General features: G+C 45.2%; 2 pseudogenes; one reads left to right on the plus strand and one right to left on the minus strand.

Moving 5' to 3' along the window:
* Positions 1–4,693: 4,693 nt before the first annotated feature.
* Positions 4,694–5,070, minus strand: LOC142450734 (transcription elongation factor A protein-like 8; annotated as a pseudogene).
* A 15,484-nt stretch (positions 5,071–20,554) lies between these two features.
* LOC142450735 (dynein light chain 1, cytoplasmic pseudogene) lies at positions 20,555–20,912 on the plus strand (annotated as a pseudogene).
* Positions 20,913–21,346: the final 434 nt, after the last annotated feature.

Consider the following 21,346-nt stretch of genomic DNA (forward strand, 5'->3'; position numbering starts at 1 on the left):
TTTATTTGTGTTTTATTGACTGTGCTAAGGCAATGGACTGTGTGGGTCATAACAAACTGTGGATAACCTTGTGAAGAATGAGAATTCCAGACCGCTTGACCGTGCTCATTCAGAACTTGTACGTGGGTCTACAGGCAGTTGTGTGATCAGAGTAAGGGCATTCTGCATGGTTTAAAATCAGAAAAGGTGTGGGTCAGGGTGGTGTCCTCTCACCGTACTCATTCAGTGTGTGTGCTGAGCACATCAGAGAACCTGGATTGTATGAACAAGAATGTGGCATCAGGGTCGTTGGAAGGCTTATGAACGAACTGAGATATGCAAATGACACATTGTTTGCAGGAAGTGGGAACTTGAAGCCCTTGCTGACGAAGATCAAAGATTACAGTGGTCCCTGTGGCTTACAGCCTGATGGAAAGAAAACAGAAATCCTCCCAGCTGAACCAATAGGTAACGTAGATTAACGTTGTCAAAGATTTCATCATGCGTGGATCCACAATCAGAGCTCATGGAAACAGCCGAGAAGGGCTCAAATGAAGCATCGCATTGGGTCAATCAGCTGCACAAGACCTCTTTACAGTGTTGAAAAGCAAGGATGTTACTTTGAGAACTAAGTTACGCCCAACCCAAGATACGCTCTTCTCAATCTCCTGGTATGTGTGTGAGATGTGGACATTGAATAAAGAAGACTGATGAAGGATCAATGATTTTTCTATGATGGTGCTGACAAAGCATCTTGGACAATTTCATGGACTGCCGAAGAACAAGCAAATCAGTCTTGGAAGAAGTACAGCCAGAATTCTCCTCGGAGGCAAGAACTTGGCCTCACATATCTGGACATGTTGTCTGAAGAGACCAGACCCTGGAGAACGAGGTCATCCTTGGTAAAGTCAGAGGGGCAGGGAAAAAGAGGAAGGCCCGTGACCAGATGCATTGACACATTGGCTGCGGCGATGGGAATCTGACGAGGGAAGAGCCATTGTAAGGGCGGGGCTGGACCGGCGGGATTTCCTCCAGTGATGCACAGGCTGCTCTGGCTTGGAACCGACTCAGTGTTTACCTTACCTAACAATCACGACAACCACAATTCTCTGAATGAGAGCAAGTTCTAGAATTTCTTCTGACATCTACTTTAATCGTTTCTTTCTTGTCTTTTTAATGACCTTTTGCTTTCTTCCTGTATGATATCCTTAATGTCACCGCACGGCTTGTCAGGTCTTGTGGCATTAATGTTCAATGAGTCAAATATATACTTGACATGTTCTAGAAATTCAGGTGGGGGGAGGGCGGAGAGGAGGGGAGGAAGGGGGAGCCGACTGCAATGATGGACACTTAAACACACAGGCACCCTCAAGGGGGACGAACACCAGAAACCAAGGGGGAAGCGAGACAGCGGCCGGTGTAAGATATGAAAATAATAATTTATAGTTTATCGCGGGATCACAAGGGTGGGAATGGGGAGGGAGGAAAAAAATGAGAAGCTGATACCAAAGGGTCCATAGAAAGTAAATGTCTAGAAAATAATGATGGCAACTTGTGTACAAATATGCCTGATAAAACTGATGTGTGGATTGCTACAAGAGCTGTAAGAGCCCCCAATAAAAGGATCTTTTAAATAAATAAATAAATTCACGTTGAGTTATACTCAAGTCGTATATTGGCTCTTGTGGACTTGTTTTAATTTCCCTTCAACTTCATTCTGAACATCTATGTGAGTGACAGATGATCTATCCACAGTCAGTCCCTGGCCTTGGTTGGCTACTGATATGGAGCTTCTCCCTTGTCTCTTCCCAGAGATGTGGTCAATCTGATTACTGTGATTCCATTAGGGGACGTCCGCGTGTATAGTTGCCATTTATGTTGTTTGCCAAAAGAGTTGTTGGTCTTGAAAAAGTCTGTCCTGGGATCTCCAGTTTTGTTACTCTGACTAAGGTTTTATTTTCCAACTACCGTTCCTTCCTCTGGCAGGCGCCCTGATACGTGTTCCGTGTTTCGTGTTGGGCTGTGTGACCTGCAAGGTCAGCAGCTCCGAGGGAGGGAGGAAGGCAACGCTTTCTCCTTCCACAGACAGGTGCTCTCAAAGCTCCCACGGGCAGTTCGACCTTGGCCTTTAGAGTCGCTCTGAGTCAGTATTGATTTCATGGCAGTGAGTTTGATTTGGGGGTTTTGGCTCCTTCCTCTTTAAGGATCCCTAAGAGCATAGTGAGGTATGCATTGGGCTGCTAATCTCAAGGCCAGTAGTTCAAAACCACCAACCTCTTCTCTGGAGAAAGATGGGATTTTCTACTCTCATAGAGTTACAGTCTCAGAAACCCACAGGGGCAAGTCTACCCTGTCCAATAGGGCCGCCATGAGTCAGAATTGACTGGGTGGCGGTTAAATTCCTTCCTCTTGGTTTCCAGCTTCAGCATTCCAATCACCCGACAATTATCAATTGCATCTAAGATCAAGTTCAGACTGAAGAAATGGGTAGAATTCTTCTATTTCTTCACCACTAGCATTACTGGGCTTCATTTAGCCATGTAGATATTATCCTATCACAGAGAGCGTTGTACTTAGAGACAGATTCTAAAAGGTCCTTTTTGATGGTGAATGCGATGTTGTTGCTCTTTTATCTGTCGTTCCCAGCAGGGTACTCTGCATGGCCCCAGATGGCCAATGTCAGTCCATTTCAGCTCAGAATTTTTGTTTCATTTCATTTTGACGACTTCCAATTTTTCTAGATTCAAACTTTGTACACTCCAGGTTCTGACAGTTCAGAGACCTTTGCATCCGTTTCTCTGCATGTTGAGCCCCGCCCCCTCAGCACATGAAGACCCCTTCTTCTGACAGCTCTCAGTCAGGGATGGCTGCAGGCCTCTATCAACCATCTAATTGCTACTGCCAATACTTGGCTTTCCGGCGCTACTTGCGCTGTATCCCCACACCATCCTTCTGTGTACGACCAGGTTTCCATACCTGTACTGTGCTGCCCTGGGCTACCTGCCTTTCAGAATGATTAGGACCCATCTTACTCCGGTCTGATCTCATTTCATTGAACTGGTAACAAAAGAAAAACCCTATTTCCAAACCAGGCAACATTGATAGATATGGAGTTTAGGCTTTCCACATATCCTTAGCCCCCTGTAATTTTTCACTTTTAGCAAATAGAAATCTATTTTCTCACAGTTAAAGGGGGCTACAAAGTCCAGCTCTAGACATGAAGACCTTTTCTCTGTGTGGACTCTCGAAGAAGGTCTCTCTGGGGGATGTACCTGTGGTTCAGTCTTTCTCTTCCCTCCTATCTCTCTACTGGATTTCTTAATCGGTCTCACTCTCTTTTTAAAAAATTTTAAAAGACAGTTTTATTGACATATAATTCATGTACTGTCTAACTCAATGGCTTGAACATATTAAAAAGAGTTGTGTGTTCATCGCCACAATCAATTTTAGAACATTTTCTTCATTTTGTACTCATTGTTGTTAGCTCCCGCAAACTCATCTCCCTCAAAATCCCCTACCATAACGCTAAGACATTTTCCTGTCTTGGATTTCATAGAAAGAAAATCATACAAACAAAAAGCAAACTGCCAACCGTAACAAAATAAGACATAGAAAAACCTCACTCCAAAAGAAAGCAGAAAATAATGAAAAGTAAGCCAAAAGGAAGACAAATGATGTTAAAATTTAACCTAACTGCCTCTACATGAATTCACTTTCTGACGCACTCTGTCTGAGGGCAAAGCCATTCACATCTCTGATCGATTATCAGGAATTTCCATGGAAGCTATTGACCTTGGGGACTCTGCAAATGGATTTCTGAGTTTTCACTGTCATCCATCGCCTTTTGCAAACTGGGTGCTCAGAATAAAAGTCTAGTACAATTCCCTCTTCTGGTCTTGGATCTTATTATTTACAATCCTTTAATCACACTAGCTGGTGTGCTTCCTCTGCGTGAATTTAACTGACACTTCACTTAGATGGCTCCCTGTTTTAAGATAAGATTTTAAGGCCCCACCACACACACTATTCTTTCTCCTTTTTTAATAAAAACTTTTATTGTGGGTTCTTACATCTCTTATCACAGTCCATACATTCATCCACTGTGTCAAGCACATTTGTACATATGTTGCCATCATCACTGTTTTTTATTTTTAAGAGTAATAATTGCCAGTTTTATTCCTCTGGAAAAGAGATCCAGAGGTAATTTGACATTTACATTTTAATAGTTTGATCATGAAGAGATTAAGTGCCCCAGTACCATTATAAGCTAGTTGCAAATTATTTGATCAAATCTTATACAAAACTTTAATTATTTTGTATGACACAAGTAATGTGTTTCTTAAAAAATACAAATAAGCAGAAAACAAAAGCTCACACCACACAGAAATAAGCACAGGTAATTTTTTGATATATGTATGTACAGACACACATACACAATTTGGGGATTTTAGCCTACGTATGGGAGTTGATACTAAATACACTGCTTTGTAATCTGTAGTGTTTTACTTTAAAGTATGAAACGAACATCTTCCCATGCCTATGTCTGACAACTTACCAACTGAAAAACAGACCCAGGAAACGTATTAAAATACAAACGCCAACGATATGCTGGCAACAAGGTAAACGAACTAAAACAAAATACCACCAGATCATGAAAAGGAAAAACGAAGGTCAAAGATACATCAGAAAAGATGCTAAGAAAAAGAAAGCAGGGGCCAGATCTTAATGATCAGGCAATGAAATCAAGGCCTAAAGCACACCGGGTAAGGGCGGCTTGGAGAACGTCTTTGTTTCCACTGCATCATCACAACCTTGTTCCTGACTCTTCTTATCTCTTCCCTACGCCTTTCCAACTCATCTGCTCCTCTTATCGTTTCTTCAGGGTCCAGTGCCTAACAGGAGCGTCCTCTTTAAAACTCTGGCCGGGCGGGGCCGGCCCTCCTCCAGGGCCTCCTTGTGCTTCCTGGCTGACACCTTCCCCGAGGGCTGCGGCTCTCCTCCTGCCTCCAGAGGCCCATCTGAAGGGTGATCTTCCTCCGCCTGTGGCATGTTCTGCGGCGTCCCTTCATTTTCCTCACAAGATGTTTGCATGTTGCGTATTTTACTGTTAACTTCTTTTGGAATAAGTTACTCCTGCGAGGACCCGCAGGCTCTGCCTCCCTCTTTCCTCACCGTGGTTTGTGCCGCGCCCCAAAGACCAAGAGCCCTTCAAACAGCCTGAAGGGATCCGGGCCACTTCGTCATCATCACTTTTAAAGCATTTTCTTTCTACTTGAGCCCTTGGTATCAGCTCATTTTCCCGCCCTCCCTCCCTCCCTCATGAACCATGGTAAGTTATAGATTATTATTTTCATATCTTATGTTGTCCTCTGTCGCCCTTCCCCCACGTGTCTGTTCTTTCTTATAGCCAGGCAGCACCGGCTTTCTTCCTCATCCTTTGCTATAACACCCATCTCTTCAGCAATCCCTTCATGAGGGTAAGGGTCAAGAAGCCGTATCATAAGCACTGATGGTTCTTGGGTTAGGACTTAGGGTTAAATGAAAACCCCAAACCCATTCATATACCTAATATATACATATATAGCTAAGCTTTTTGAGAAATAGTAGAAGTAACCTGCATGGGGCCTTTGGTAATTCTAATAATACTATCATCAAACTAGCCAATGGTATATGGTTTAAAATACCATTGAGGTAAGAGGGAAATGGATAAATGGGAAAGTTTTTTAGACTAAAGTGTGTGGGATGTTCATGTATGCATATTACAAACTCCAGTCATTGAATCCTGCTTAAGAAAACAATGAGGATTGGACACTGGGCACAAAGTTCAGTAACACTCATTTACTACAGCATGACGAAGACGTGTCTTTTAAAGCTCATAAAATATGCAAGTGGCAATTAGATGGTAGTCTTCAGTTGCCTTTCATGTTTTTTTAAAAGAACTTTCTATTGTTTATTAGGTGAACTTTTACATCCAATTCCCATTGCAATCCCCTCAATGTACCACCATTGATTCCACTTTCCTCTCTGTGATTCCTGGGTCCATTTCCTCTTCCTTCCATCTCTCTGAACTCTGTCCTTGGGTAAAAACTGCCTGTTTTGTCTTAAAGGTTGATTATTCTAACACAAATATGAGTTTAGTTCCAGATCTGAAGGGCGACCTAGGACCATAGTCTTAGGGGGTCTCGCCAATCTCCACCTGACCAATAAGCCGCGTCTCTTTTATGGTTTTAAGGTATGGTTCATGTTTTTCTCTCACTCTGCCCAGGACTTTCCCATGCAGTCCTTTCCAGAGCAGTTGTTCGTAGCACCTTGGCGTTCTCAGAGTTGTCGAGACTGAGGTGTGTGCGGTACATTAGTCAGTTGGACTCATTGCTTCCATGTCTTTTGAGTTTTATCGCTCTTCTTTGCCCTGGACTGGGAGAGACCAAAGGTTGCATGGTAGGCAGCTGCTCATGAGTTTTCAAGGCCCCAGTCACTGCTTAGCCAGGTAGGAGGCCGAGCATTTCCTTTGTGAACTACAGCATACCAGCTAACCTTGGTGTCCTCCAAGTGCTTGGTCTGGCTCCTCTAGGCCTGGTGACCCATTCCCGCAAGAGGTTTGGCTATGCTCCACCACATTCACGGATAGAGTTGTATCAAAGGTAAATACAAATGTCCTATGTCCGACCTATATATATTTGTGGGTATAATTCCACTCCCTCTCACATCCCTCCAGCCTGCATATACTTGTAAATCTCCACTATTGAAGGATTGTGTATATAACAGTATTTGTGTCTGTTGTTTTAACTATTGCAACCCTTCCAGGGTCTTCCTCAGTTGCCACACTTTTCCCTAACTTCCCTTTTCTTGGACATTGCCTTTCTCTTCACCTGCGTTAGCACATGTTAGCCGCTAGCTGACTTCTACACACAGAAAACACAGAAATCAAATTGATTGCGTCTGTGAGGAAATGATGGAAAAGCTCAATATCAGCAGCTGAAACCAGGCCAGAGGGTGACTGTAGAACAGACCATCAATTGCTTGTGTCTAAGTTCAAGTTGAAGTTGAAGAAAATTAAAACAAGTCCATGGGAACCCAAATACGACCTTGAATCTGTCCCTCCTGAATTTCTAGAGCATCTCAAGAATAGATTTGACTCGCTGACTATTAATGACGGAAGATCCGACAGACTGTCATACACGAAGAAAGCAAGAGTCACTAAACAGACAGGAGAGAGAGGCAATACAAAGTGGATTCAGAAGAGACTCTAAAATTTGCTCTTGAGTGTAGAGTAGCTAAAGCAAATGGAAGAAATGAACTGAACAGAAAATGTCAAAGGGAAGCTCAAGAAGACAAAGTAAGGTGTTTCAATGAAATGAGCCAAACCTGGATTCGACAACCAAAGGGAAGAGCGCAGCATGTCTCAGGCTGAAAGAACCCAAGAAAACAGCATCCTCCAGTTGCAATACGGAACAAAGATCCTATGGGCCAACAGGGAATGATGCAGGAAGCATCCAAAGAGGATGGAAGGACTCCACAGAGTCTCTGCACCAAAAAGAACTAGGCAACATCCAATCCTTTCAAGAGGGCGCATATGATCAAGAATTGATCCGAAGGATGAAGTCCCTGCTGCGCTTGATGGCAATAGGGAAAAGCAAGTTTCCGGAATCTCTGGAACACTAACTGAAGTATTTCCACAAGTGGATGAAACACTGAAAGGACTCACTTGCCTATGCCAAGACATTTGGAAGACACCAACATATCCAACAAACTGAAAAAGATCTATCTTTGTACCCATTCCAAAGAAAGGGGCCCCAACAGAACGAGGAATTGAATGAACAATATGAAAATCACATGCAAGTAAAATTGTGTGGAAGATCATTCAACAGTGGTTGCAATAAAACGTCAAGAGGGATCTGCCAGAAATTCAAGCCAGATGCAGACGAAGACTTAGAAGCAGGGTTATCATTGCCGAGGTCAGATGGATCTTGGCTGAAAGCAGAGAACACCAGAAAGATGTTTACCTGAGTTTCATTTACTATGCAAAGGAATTCAACTGTGGATCACAGCAAACTGTGGATAGATAGTATTAAGGATAATTGGAAACACCTTTGATTGTGCTCATGTGGAGCCTGGGCACAGACCAAGAAGCAATCATTCAAACAAAACAATGGAACACTTGTGTGGTTTAAAATCAGGAAAGGTGTGTCTCAGGGTTGTATTTTGCGTCATACTTATTTAATCTGTATGCTGAGTATATAATCAGAGAAGCTGGATTGGAGGAAGGCATGTTACTGCACTGGGCAAGTCTGCTGCACAAGACCTCTTGAAAGTGTTGAAAAGCAAAGACGTCACTTTGATGGCTAATAGGTACCTGGCCCAAGCCATGGTCTTTGCAATGGCCTCATGAAGCATGTGAAAGTTGGATAATGAATAAGGAAGACTGAAGAAGAATGGATACACTTGAATGACAGTGTTGGTGAGGAATATTGGAAGTCCCATGGAATTCCAGAAGAAGAAACAAATTTTTCTTGGAAGAAGGACAGCCAGAATGTTCCTTAGAAGCAAGGATGGTCAGACTTCATCTCATGTACTTTGGGCATATTATCAAGAGATACCAGTCCACGGAAAAGGCTATCATGCTTGGTAGAGTAGAGGGTCATCAGAAAATAGGATATCTCTTAATGAGATGGCTTTACACAGTGGCTGCCACACGGGCTCAAGCATAACAATTGGGCAGGTGGTGCAGGACCAGGTCATGCGCTGTTGAGTTGTACAGAAGGTCCCTATGAGTCAGAATGAGTTCGACAGCACCCAACAACAAGAAATGTGGATGTAGTATGAAGCTACAGTAGTTAGGACTACACATTGCAGAAGCAGAAATGGACAATATGTGCACTGGGAAGACCAGAAGCTCCAGAGAGAGACTTATTTCTCCATCATGGGAGATTAGTTGTGAGAAAGAGCGCAGGCGGTGTTTTGCCGTGGTGTACACAGTTGCCACGAGTCAACAGCACAGCAGGAACAATGTTGTACAGATGAAATGGATTCAACAACACCTGGATTCAACAGCAACCACGTATCAGCTCGGACCTGCCTTTAATTCTTTTTCTGCTGCCCCCAGTGGCCAATGTCCACAGCACTGGGGCCACAGAGAATAGCCAGTGGTAACAACAGGCCTCCTGATCTGGTTGCGGTAGAAGGAAAGAAAGGAGGTTGTGATTAGGATCCCATCTCAGTCACCCAAATAAAGTCTGAGTGATCATGAGACCAGGATTTTCCTGGGGCAGTGAGTTGGCCGTGGATGACGAAGGTGAGGTGCTCATCATGCAAGTGGTCTCAACACACACACACACTCACATGCCATAATGACATTTTATCATTATACTTATATAAGTACATATGTAAATACATATAATATATATAATCATGTAGAGGTTTCAAAAATTAATGGGAGAAATCCCCTTATCTTTGAATTCCAATTTTCCATGAACTTTTTGAAGCCCCCATGTATACATACCACTACGCATCTGCCAGTTTGTCATACTGTGGTGGATTGCATGCTACTGTACTTCAATAACTGTACTTCAATTGCCAACGGGGTCAATCACGGCAGGCAAGTTTCAGCAGAGCTTCCAGAATGAGACATACATGACAACTGTACACATGAACCTCACTGGACAGAATGCACAGGACTCACATCTGTGGAGAGAGATGATGGAGAAGCTCAATACCATCGATCAGAATACGGCCAGGGGCCAATCCTGGAGAAGGTCAGTTAGTCCTAGGCAAATTCAAGTTGACGCTGAAGAAAATTAAAACAAGTCCTTAAGAGCTGACGCATGACATATGAGTTTAGAGACTGTCGCAAAAATAGATTTGATGCACTGACCAGTAATGGCTGAAGAACAGATGCATTGTTCTTCATGAAGGACATCACGCATGAAGAAAGGAAAAGGGCCCTAAACAGACTGGAGCGAGAGAAGAGGCAAGCGTGGATCCCAGAACTTGCACAGGAATGTAGACCCGATAAAGCAAAGAGAATAAGTGACAAAATTAAATCGCGGAACAAAAAAATTCAAACGGTATCTCAAGAAGCCAAGCATAATGTTGGAATGACATATGCACAGACCTGGAGTTAGATCGTCAAAGGGGGAAACTATCTTCAGGATTTCTCAAGTGGAAAGAGCGAAAGAAAAAAGATTCAAACCTCAAATTGCAAAACTGAAGGAGTCTTGGGACAAAAAAATTAAATGACGGAGGAAGCAGCAAAAGAATTCACACTGTTCAAAAAATGTCCACTTATCAAAAGGTAGCCTTTGATTGAGAACAGGGGGTGTCGAAGGTAGAAATCCTACCTGGACTGGAGGCATTGGTGAGAAACAAGGCTGTAGAAATTGATAAAATACTATTGGAGATGTTTCAACAAACAGATACAAAGCTGGAAGCACTCTTAAGGCTATGCCAAGAAAGTGGGACACAGGTACCAGGCCAATTGACGGGGCAAGAGAAAGACAGACCAACAAAGTGCAGATTATTAAGCAATGGTCTATATATTTTAAATCACGCTCAAGTAAAATTTTGCTGAAGATAATTTTAAAATGGGTTCAGCAATATGTCAACAGGGAACTTTCAGAAATTTAAACTGGATTCAGAGGAGGGTGTCCGATGGATCCTGGATGAAAGTAGAGAATATCAGGAAAATGTTGACTTACTATGTTTTACTGACTATTCAAAAGCATTTAACTGTATGGATCACAACAAACTATGGATAACGTTGTGAAGAATAGGAATTCCGTAACACTTCATTGTGTTCCTGTAGAAACCAGAGATGGGCCAAAAGGTAGAACAAGAGAATACTGCTTAGTTTAAGATCAGGAAAGATGTGTATTCGGGCTGCATCCTCTTATCAACAAACTCAGTCTGAATATAGCAAGCACATAATTGGACACGATGCGCGATGTGAAGAATATGATATCAGCATAGGAGAAAGACTAACAGCCTCTAAGAGGCGGATGATGCAATCTTGCTTGCTGAAAATCAGGAGACTTAAAGCCCTTCCTGATGGAGATCAAAGATTATAGCCTTCATTGTGAATCACACTTAAACAAAACAAACACTCTCACAACGGGACCAACCAGGAAGATCATTGTCAAGAGGGGAAACGTTAACGTCATGAAGGTTTTCATTTATTTGGATCCGCTTTCAACATCTCTGGAAGCAGCAACACATCAGCTGATTCACTACATTGTGACAAACCTGCTGCTTTAAAGGGCTGAAAAGCAGAGATGTCACCTTCAAGACTAACGTGCGCCTGCCCCAAGGCCTGGTGTCCCCTTGCCTCATGTGCAAGCCTCATGTACACTGACTGTGTAAGGACAACTGAAGAAGGGGGACCTTCGAATCATGGTGTTGGCAAGGACTATGGACCATATCATGGACGACCGACCAGAAGGACAGACAGATGTCTTCCAAAAATGACAGCGTGTTCTTCAGAAGTGCGATGAAGAGACTCCATCTCATGTACTTTGGTCATGTTCTCAGGAGGCCAGTCCTTGTAGAAAGTTGGCAAAGTCGAAGGGTCGTGAAAAAGAAGACCTGCATCTGAGACCGATTGGCACAGTGGCGGCACCCATTGGGTAAAACCATCGCAATACTGAGAATGATGGCACAGGACCAAGCACTGTATCGCTCCCCTGTCTACCAGGTCACTCGCTCTGAGTCAGAGTGAACTCAGTGATCCCTCACCACCACAACACAAGAGGAGACATCAAGCTCATGGAGAAACTCCAGTGTATCTTAGATTCATTTTCCCTCAAACTTCTGAAGCCCCAGTGTGTGTGTGTGTGTGTGTGTGTGTGTGTGTGTGTGTGTGTGTGTGTTGAGTTGCGGTTGAATGGGCTCTGGCTCCTGGTGGCCCCAGGTGTAGCAGAGTGATGCACATTGTCCTCCACAGGTTCTCTGTGGTTGGTTTTGCCGAGCCAGATGGCCAGGCCTTTCTTCCGAGGAGACTCTGGGTGGGCTCAACGTGCCAAGCTTTCATGTAGCTTAGCCCTTCCAAGTGCTTCGCCCTTGCGCTCCCCAGGGACTCCAGTTATATAAATAGTCCATGAAGATATTTTAAAAAATCATTTTATTGGGGCTCATAAAGGGTATTTTTATCACAAAAAAACTCCCAAAACTATGACCAAAGCTATAGACCCCTGACCACCACCTGTCTTTTGGGGACAAATAAAGTTTCATTGGCCTAGACTTCGCATAGACAATTTAATCGTTGGGGCAGATGAAGAAGAGTTGTGCAAACATCACCCCAATCAATGTCAGGACATTTTTTTCTCATCCTGTCCTCATTCTTGTGAGCTCCCTTCTCCCCCATCTGGCCCCCCACACCCTTTGTTGTTGTCGGGTGCCCTAGAGTTGGTTCTGACTCATAGTGACTCCACAGACAACAGAGCGAAACACCGTCCGGCCCTGTGCCATCCTCTCAATTATTCCTACACTTGGTCTTCAGAGTAGCCGCCCTACATTTCAACATTCCAAAGGGTCTTGGGCAGCAGATTCACTTAATGCCATGGGCCGTTTGATCTCTTGACTTCTGCTTCCATGGGCATCGATTGTGGATCCAAGCAAGATACAAATCCTTGACAACTTTAACCTTGTCTCCATTTATCATGATGTTCTTTACTGGTCCCTGCCCCAGGAAATTCTTTTTTTCCCCCTTTCTTTCTTTTTTATAAATCATTTTATTGGGGGCTCATACAACTCTTATCACAATCCATACATACATCAATTGTGTAAAGCACATTTGTACATTCATTGCCCTCATCATTCTCAACACATTTGCTCTCCACTTAAGCCCCTGGCATCAGCGCCTCATTTCTCCCCTCCCTCTCCACTTCCCCCTCTCTCATGAACCCTTGATAATTCAACTCCAGGAAATTCTTAATCCAGTCACTGACTCTAGAGATTTACCAATCCTGGCTTTAACAAGCAGAAAATGATATAAAACACAAACAGGAGACAAAGAAAAATCCACCAGCAGCAACTAGGAAAAAAAACCCACAGAAAAACATCAACTAAAAAGAAGGCCGAATATATTAAAAAAGGAAATAACTTTAAAATGGGTAAAAAACAAAACAAAACTAAACCTCACCGCCAATGCTGACGTATAGCAACCTTTCTGTGGGATTCCCAGACTGTCCCTGTTTATGGAAGTAGAAAGCTCCTTTCTCCTAGAGAGTGGGTCAAAAGGGAGATTAAATGATAAGATATTATCTTTTAACCGAACTACATCTGCCATAGTCAACCTTACAGGGTTCTCTATCTGATAGCAAGGCTATTCACTTCCCTGGACTATGTTCAGAGGGCATTCACCTGAGGCTTAAACCATGTGTGGACCCTGCAAATGGATCTGGGCTTCCACTGTCATCCAGAGCCTTCTGAAAACCAGGTGTTCACAATTTACGTTCTGATAGCATTCCCTCCTTAGGATTTGGATCTTATTATTTACAATCCTTGGATCACATAGACTGGTGTGCTTCTTCCGTGTGGACTTAGTGGATGCTTCACTTAGATGACTGCCTATTTCAAGACAAGACTTTAAGAACATGGACACTATTCTTTCTGATAGCTGGGCACCATCTACTTTCTTCACCACACTTTGCTATAGTACCAATATCTTTAGTGATTGCTTCTTGATGACCACCATTTTTAATCCTAGTTCCTGCTTGGGTGGTAAATTATTAGGAATTTTCAAATAAGAGAAGAGGTATATATATATACATTTCTCATAACACCAAATTATATATGTATATAAACATTTCTTATAACACCAAAGATGCTAGTTAGAACTATTTCAATGATTCCAAGTGACTTGGTCAAAGGGAAGTAATTCAATGAAATGGGAAGTATTTACCTGTTAGAACCTGTTACCTCAAAGGCAATATTTCATGATTTTTAATAGTCAAAGTAGGTATCAAGTCTTTTGTGTATGTTTTGTTGTGAATTAAGTGAAGGTGTACAAAGCAGATCATGGTTCTACATTGAACAGTTCGTACATATTCGGATTCAATTCATCCATTGCCATCCCCCCTCAATATGTTTCTGCTCATCCCGCTTCCTCCCTGTGTTTCCTGTTTCCCTGCCTCCTGCCTGTAGACCCCCCTGAACTTTGTTCTTGCGTGGATGCTGCCTGTTTGATTCGAAATGGTTGATCCATCTCACGTGGAGGTAAGTTCAGTTACAGAACTGAAGGATACGGGCAATAAACTTGGGTGGGGCTACCCAGCAGCCTCTAGCTGACTGGTAAGCCTGATCTCTCTTATGACTTTGAGTTCTCTTCCACATTTTCCTCCCACTCGTTCCAGGACCTAATAATGCGGCCGTTTTCTGCGAGGTTGGCAGTGCTAGCTGGGTACCAGGTAGCTCTTTCGGCCTCATGGTTGGGGAGACTGATATTTGCGTGGTCCGGTAGTCAGCTAGACTAATAGTCTCCATGTGTCTTATGATTTCTGTTTCTCTTCTGCCCTTGGGGTGAGGAGGGACTAATAGTTTCACCTTACATGGCTGCTCACCAGCTTTTAAGGCCCCAGGGTATTAAGCGTTCTTAAGGAAAAACTGGCGCTGATGAGTTTGAGTCATCTCCAATACTTTATTTTCGTCACTTGTCAGAATAAATCAAGGATGAGAGCACTTTACAAAACCACAGCCAAATGTGATGCTAGAAGTGAGGAAATGCTTTTTAGAGAAAAACCCTAAGATTGCATTGAGAGAGTGGAGACATTTCCTCTTACAGCTGTTGAGCAGGGTAATAATATGAAGGGCCTTCAGAAATTCTGTGGGGAAAAATACATTTCTTTCCACAAAAAATTTAAACCCCATGATATTGTTGGTGGGAATGTCAGTATTGCTATTCTCAGCGCGTGGTACACATCCACTGAAACAGTGAGTGATCTTGGTGGTCTTGTTGAGAACAGAGAGTTGGGTTTTCTTTTTCTTTCTTTAACTTTGTATGGAGGATTGGGTGGTTTACAGAGCAGACCGTCAGTCCTCCATTCAGCAGCTCACCCACATTTTCTTTAGTCATCCAGAGTAACTCTCATCCCGCTTCTGCCCCCTGCTTCCTGTTCCCATCCCTCCTTCCTAGGCTTGCTGCCATTCCGTGAATGATCTCCAATCCTCAATTGTTCTAAGGCGTGCATTCCTTACTAGGGTTGTTGGTTCCCTTACAGAGCTCTCTAGTATTGGATTGAGAATTGACTCAGACCTCAAGGATGACTAAGGGCTGTAGTCTCAGGGGTCCCATCAGTCTCTAGCCAACCAGTAGCCCTCATCTTTTTTTTTTTAAATGATTTTGAGTTTCGTCTCTCATTTTTCACCCACTTGTCCAGGGCCCCAGAAAGCAATTTTTCTCAGAGTAGTTGTTAGTGATTGCAGGGCACCATCTAGTCCTTCTGGTCTCAAGGTCATGAGACGGATGTCTGTGTGGTCCACTTGTTTCCATGCCTCTCAATTGCCATCACTCTTCTTTCCTGTGGATGGGAGCTCAGGGAAGTGATTTAAAATGACTCATCTAACCATACTATCTCATTCCCACTGCATGACCTTTTCCCGATGGGTCTGGGAAGGAGGGGAAGATACTGATTGTATGATATGACTCCGCTGTGAGCGGTAACGATCCTGCCCTATATAAAGTGAGCTATTTCAGACACTGGAGAGGGGATTTGTCTGTCAGGAAGAGAAGATCCAGGAATGAAAATCATCTTTTAGGACCCCTGAGACCCCTCCGTATTGAGCCACCTGCATCCCAGAGACAACATGAGCAGCGACAGCAGAACCATGAGTCAGAGCATGAGACCGAGTGGTGGCCTTCCCAGCCCACGCAGAGACAGTGAAGTTGAGTGCTTTGGGTCGTTGACGTGTCGGGGTGGGGATACCTCTGGGCACTCAATTTGAGGCGCTGGGTTTGCTGACCCACGGAACTGAAGCTGGCTGCTTTGCGGTTGAGGTGAGAGTTGAGTGGCATGCCCTTTGGGCATTTATTAGCAGCCATTAATGAACAAATACGTTCAAGCCGAGCAACTCTATCCTGAGGATTTCCACTATTAACAGTCATAGCTAACCCATCCTCAGGAGCCTTGTCAGAGTGCTGGAGGAGACAGGGATGAACAAGCAAGGGGTGCTGTTGTGACGGAGCCCTGGAAAAGACCCGTAGTCGCCCCTTAGATGGCCACTCATGCTCTTTTAGCACCTTGGTTGGTACTGCAGTAGGCATCGAACACTGTCCTTGAACCCGCTGTCCCTGGAGTCCTCTAAGCCTATGCTCCTGAGTCTCCAGGCCCCGTGACTCATCCCTCAAGGAGGTTGGCTATAGGGGAGAAGTTTTCATAACTTTGCCTCCTGCTTGCTCCACCATATTCATGGATATAGTTGCAGCAAAAATACATAAATACTCATGGGCATATATCTGTCAAACCCTATATAGAGCACTTCTTCCAATGCTTCTATCTAGGCTGGAGTGAGGTGCATGGACCATGATACTCTCGGGCCATGTATGAGGCCCTCCGGGACCTCCCTGTGCCAGTCCACTGCTGTCCAGGAGGCGTGGAGGGCAAGGCCCCTGCAGGAGCTGGCGGTGAACAGCCTGACCTTCTGCAGTGCACTGGCTAGCCTGGTCTCCGAAGGCCCTCCGACAGTGACGTCCAGTGAGTGGATGTAGGTCCTGAAGCAGAAGGCCACCGCAGCATCAGGGTAGATGTGGTTTTAAGGCGCTGCGTCCCAGATGCCCTTCCCATGGAAAAGCACAACCCTTTCTTCCAGCTCTTGGACTGGAAGTTCACTGGAGACTAGGAATGGCGGTGGTTACACTGCTCCTGTTTGGGGGCAGACTGGGTGTCTCGGGGTGGCTCATGTTTCTCAGAGCAGATGAATACATGGGGCTTGTCTTTGCCCCGAAGAGAAAAAAAAAGCTAGCTGCCACGGAGTTGGTTCTGAGTCCTGGTGAGTCCGTGGGTCACAGTAGAACTGGGCTCCCAAGGGTTGGCAGTGGCTGGTTTGTAAGAAGTAGATCACCAGGCCTTTGAAGGAGCCCCAGAGTCTCCCTTCTGGTAAAGTTGGATTCCTTAACTCAGGTTTCGCATGCATGGGCCAGACACCAACCACCTGTAATCCTCTGTGGTGTTTATTCGATGAGCTGGATGGCCTCCGGCCCCGCCTGAGCCCTCGGCACTGTCCGTTTACTGCATGTTGTTATCAAATCAACCCCTTGCACAAAGCTTCAGTGGATAGCTTGGTGAATTGCATTGTTAACATGTTCTATCCATGTGGGTAACCACCAGCCAGGTGACGATTAAAAGCATTTCTAACACCTTGTATCACCATCCTTGCCCACAGCCATGTCTTCATATATATTGCTGTTGATTGGCTTTGCCTGTTTTTGAAAGTTCATATAAATGGAGGCGCCATTTTGTGTGCGTGTGTACAAGAAAGAGCTTTATATAAAAGAGCAATTGTATATTGAGAAAACATCCCAGCCTAGTCCAGGTCAAGTCCATAAGTCCGATATTAACCCATATGTTTGATACCAATCTATAAATTCCTCTTCAGATTCACGCAACACATGCAATGATGCCAAATACAGGCAGATCACAGGCCAGTGGGTGGGAAGTCTTGTGGCGGTAGAAGCATCTCAGCGCTGGCGTGGGTCTCCACGTGTCTCCTCCAGCTCCAGGGCTCTACCGTAACTCCATGTGTCTTGTCAGCAGGAAGATGAAGCAGAGAGTCTGTGTGTAGTTGGCCTCCAGTGAGCTGTTTATCTCTGTGGCACCTCCAAATGAGGTCATCAAGCTGCTACCTGATTGACAGGCTAGACCACCCCTTCGCAAGTTGACACCAGATTAGGTAACTCCCCCAGAACGTATCTGACCATGTCTGCTGTTTTCATCCAATGTCGTACCTGGGAGATCCATCCATCCATGTTATTGGGTATAGAAATGACAGTGTTTCTTCTTTGTGCTGAATGGCTATCCAATACCTTATTACCCATTCAAATGTTGATGGACATTTAGGCTGTTGTAAGTTTGGGGCTATTAAGCATAGAGTGCCTCCGTCCCTGTCCTGGGGTAGGCAGGAGCCTCATTTCCGTTGCTGTATCCCAGGAGGAGCTGCGGGATCATAAGGTAAGACGCTGCCCATAGCAGGGCCAGTCATCTAACTGCAGCCTCAGGACTTAGTAGTGTGCACACGACCTAAGATGAACACAGAACGCGTTGGAGGCACGGGCGAATGGCTTGAATGTGTGCGGAGATGGAGACCATGCCATTTCTGATCATGAAACAACTCCTTCTGTCGGCTGAACCAGGAAAGTGGGCCCACCGGCTCAAGGTTTCACTAGACTTGTCTCTGGCAGGAAGTTGTTGAGGCAGGGCTGGAAGACGGAGGAGGCTCCAGCTGCTTGGCAGATAATCAATATTTCTGGGAAGCCTCTTCGTGGCTGGACCCCACCCATCCATGGGCTCTGGATGGGTCTCAACTGCTGGTCTGCTGCTTCTTCTTTCCCCGCACGCAGGTTTCATGAGCATCATTAAGACAGGCGTGGGGGGGGGTATCCTTTAAGGGATCAAAATGACTCTTCACAGAAGGACTGACTTCAATAACCCAGGGGGAGAGACCCCCTTTAAGGTACAGAATGATTCTGGCACACGAGTTAAGTGTTACACAAACCAGACGTGGGTATTCAAAATCAAAGGCGTTTGACATTCATGTGAAAAGGGGATCAGTGAACTGCATAAAAACTTGGGTGCATAAAAGTCCCAGGGGCCTCCATCCACAGCAGGAAAAGCTCAGGGCCGGCTGGGCACCGGGGGAGCCCGCCTGGTCTGTTCATAACTCAGAGAGAGGAAGTGGCCATCTTCCCGGGCTGTCTGTTTCATGTGCGGGCGCCTGCCTCTGATCCTTTGGCAGTCGCCTAATTGTCAGTGACTGCTCCTGCGGACGTGAGGGTCTGTGAAATGTGCAAGGCCTGCCTGCTTCCAGGGGAGACTTTTTCCTTTGCCCACAAGCCAAAGATTCCTCTGTAGACAAATTCTTTCTCATGAAGGTCATCGGCTTCGTATGCTGGGGACATCCATGCTGTGTTCAACACACACAGCTGAATATCTACGAGGGGGCGTCGAAGACATGTGTGGGGGAAAAATCCGTTGTCTTTTAATTCCATGTTTCCATGAATGCTTTGAAGCCCCCTCAGAGATGCAGACCTCATTGCACAAGGATGTGTGGGTGGGGAATGAGCAGGTAGAAGTCACACATGAAGGCCACACACCGTGCCTGGTAATAGGGAGAGACTTCAGGCTGTTTTTCGGGGGCCGCCATTCCTCTCAGTCAACACCCTTGGACCCAGCCTGCTCCATAAGCAAAGACACCCATTTAAGGGTCTTTGAACAAGTAAAAGACCCTCTGAAAGCTCCTGCTCCAACCAAAGAGTGGAGGTGTCTGCTCCCCTAAAGATTTACAGCCTCTGAGACCCTTTGTGGAGTCAATGAGTCAGAACTGTCTCCATGGTGGTGGGACGCTCCAACAAGGGCCAGACTCGGACCTTCTCAGCACGGCCAGCTGTCGTTAACCAATCATGCGGTGGTATTGAACCGAATCGACAGAAAGGAGATGCTGCTATGCAAATAGGGTGGCACGGAGGTTTCAGATGGAAGCCACTCATCAGTTGTCCTGTTCAGCCTGTCAGCTGCCGTCAAATGGACTGTGCGCCACCAGCTTGTCTATGGCAAATTTTCCCATGGACCCCAGCCCTTTCTTCCAAGTTGCCCCTGGGTGGACCGGAGCGTTTCAGTTAGCAGCCAAGTGTGTGAGCAGCATTCACCGCCAAAGGGAAACACCCTGCCGTGACTCCTGGCGAGCCTGCAGGACAGAGCGGACTGTCCCTGTGGGCTTGAAAGAGGAGCATTCTCTGTAGCAGAAAGCCTCGTCTTGCTCCCCAGGGGCAGCTGGTGGGCTCCAATGGCTGACCTTGCCGGGAGCGGTCCAGCTCGTGACCACCGTGCCCTCAGGCCTTGCCCATTCCCCCCGCCGAGCTCTGATGGCAGTGCTAGCTGACACTCAGTTCAGATGACGGGCACGTGCGGGAAAGAGGCTTCCGATGATTGACCCCACCCGCCTTATGAGCAGGTACTCTTTTTTTTTTTTTAACTGTTAAACATGTTTATTGATTACTGCTTAATTCTCCAACTAACCCATGACAAATTACCAGATTGATTTTACATATTGCTTCAGGATTGAGGTTTTTCAACGGCTTCAAATTTGGGATCTTCAAACGTGAAGCTAGGGAACGTATTCATGTCTGCTTTACCAAACATTTGCTTGAGCTTAAAAAGCTCCTTCTCCATCTCCTGCTGATATTCTGGGCCAGCATCAACAGGTCCTCCAGATGCCTGTCGCTTAGATTTGTATTCTCTTATTTTGTCCACAAAAAGTTTCTGTATAGAGATGCGCCACGGCTTCGGTAGCGACGGCTCTCGCTGTGTTTGAGCCGCTCTAACCCCCTCTCCCAGGACCGTCGCAGTCGGCTAGTCCGCGCTTCACGGTGACCATGTGCGACCGAAAGGCCGTGATCAAAAATGCTGACATGTCGGAGGAGATGCAACAGGATTCGGTGGAGTGCGCGACTCAGGCGCTGGAGAAATACAACACAGAGAAGGACATTGCGGCCACATCAAGATGAGTTTGACAAGAAGTACAGTCCCACTTGGCACTGCATTGCGGGCAGAAACTTTGGTAGTTATGTGACACATGAAACGAAGCACTTCATTTACTTCTACCTGGGCCAAGTGGCCATCCTTCTGTTCAAATCTGGTTAAAGCATGGATTGTGCCCACACACCCAGTGATCCATCCAAAACCAAGGACTGCCGCCTAAATTCCAAATACCAGAGACTGGACTCTTGAGCCTTGCTAGGAACACCTCCCACCTTTGAAGCTTTTTGTGTCGTTTGGTACAGGACCTCCTCTGGACTCCTTTGTGGTTATAAAGCAATTAGCAAAACGGCTTACATTTGTATTTATTTTCTATTCCATACTTTGCCCTGCCTCATGTTTTTTTTCTTTCCTCACAATTCATGCTTTTCAAAAAAAAAAAATAATAAATCTGTTGGAGATGTGTGCATTAAAAAAAAAGTTTCTGTGTAGGATCAAGTTCCTTAAGTGCCACTGCTGTGACACCAATGTTCCTCCGCATATGGACTGAGACGGCTGACCGGACAAGAGAGGAAAACCTGCAGAGCCTTTGGAGAATCAAGGCGACGGTTACTTGCACTTCAGTCCCGAGCTGCCAGAGAGCGAGCAGGTACTCTTACAACCCTATTTCCACGGAGGAAGACAGGGCT

Source organism: Tenrec ecaudatus, chromosome 6 (genome assembly GCF_050624435.1).
Source record: "Tenrec ecaudatus isolate mTenEca1 chromosome 6, mTenEca1.hap1, whole genome shotgun sequence".
Classification (NCBI taxonomy): Eukaryota; Metazoa; Chordata; class Mammalia; order Afrosoricida; family Tenrecidae; genus Tenrec; species Tenrec ecaudatus.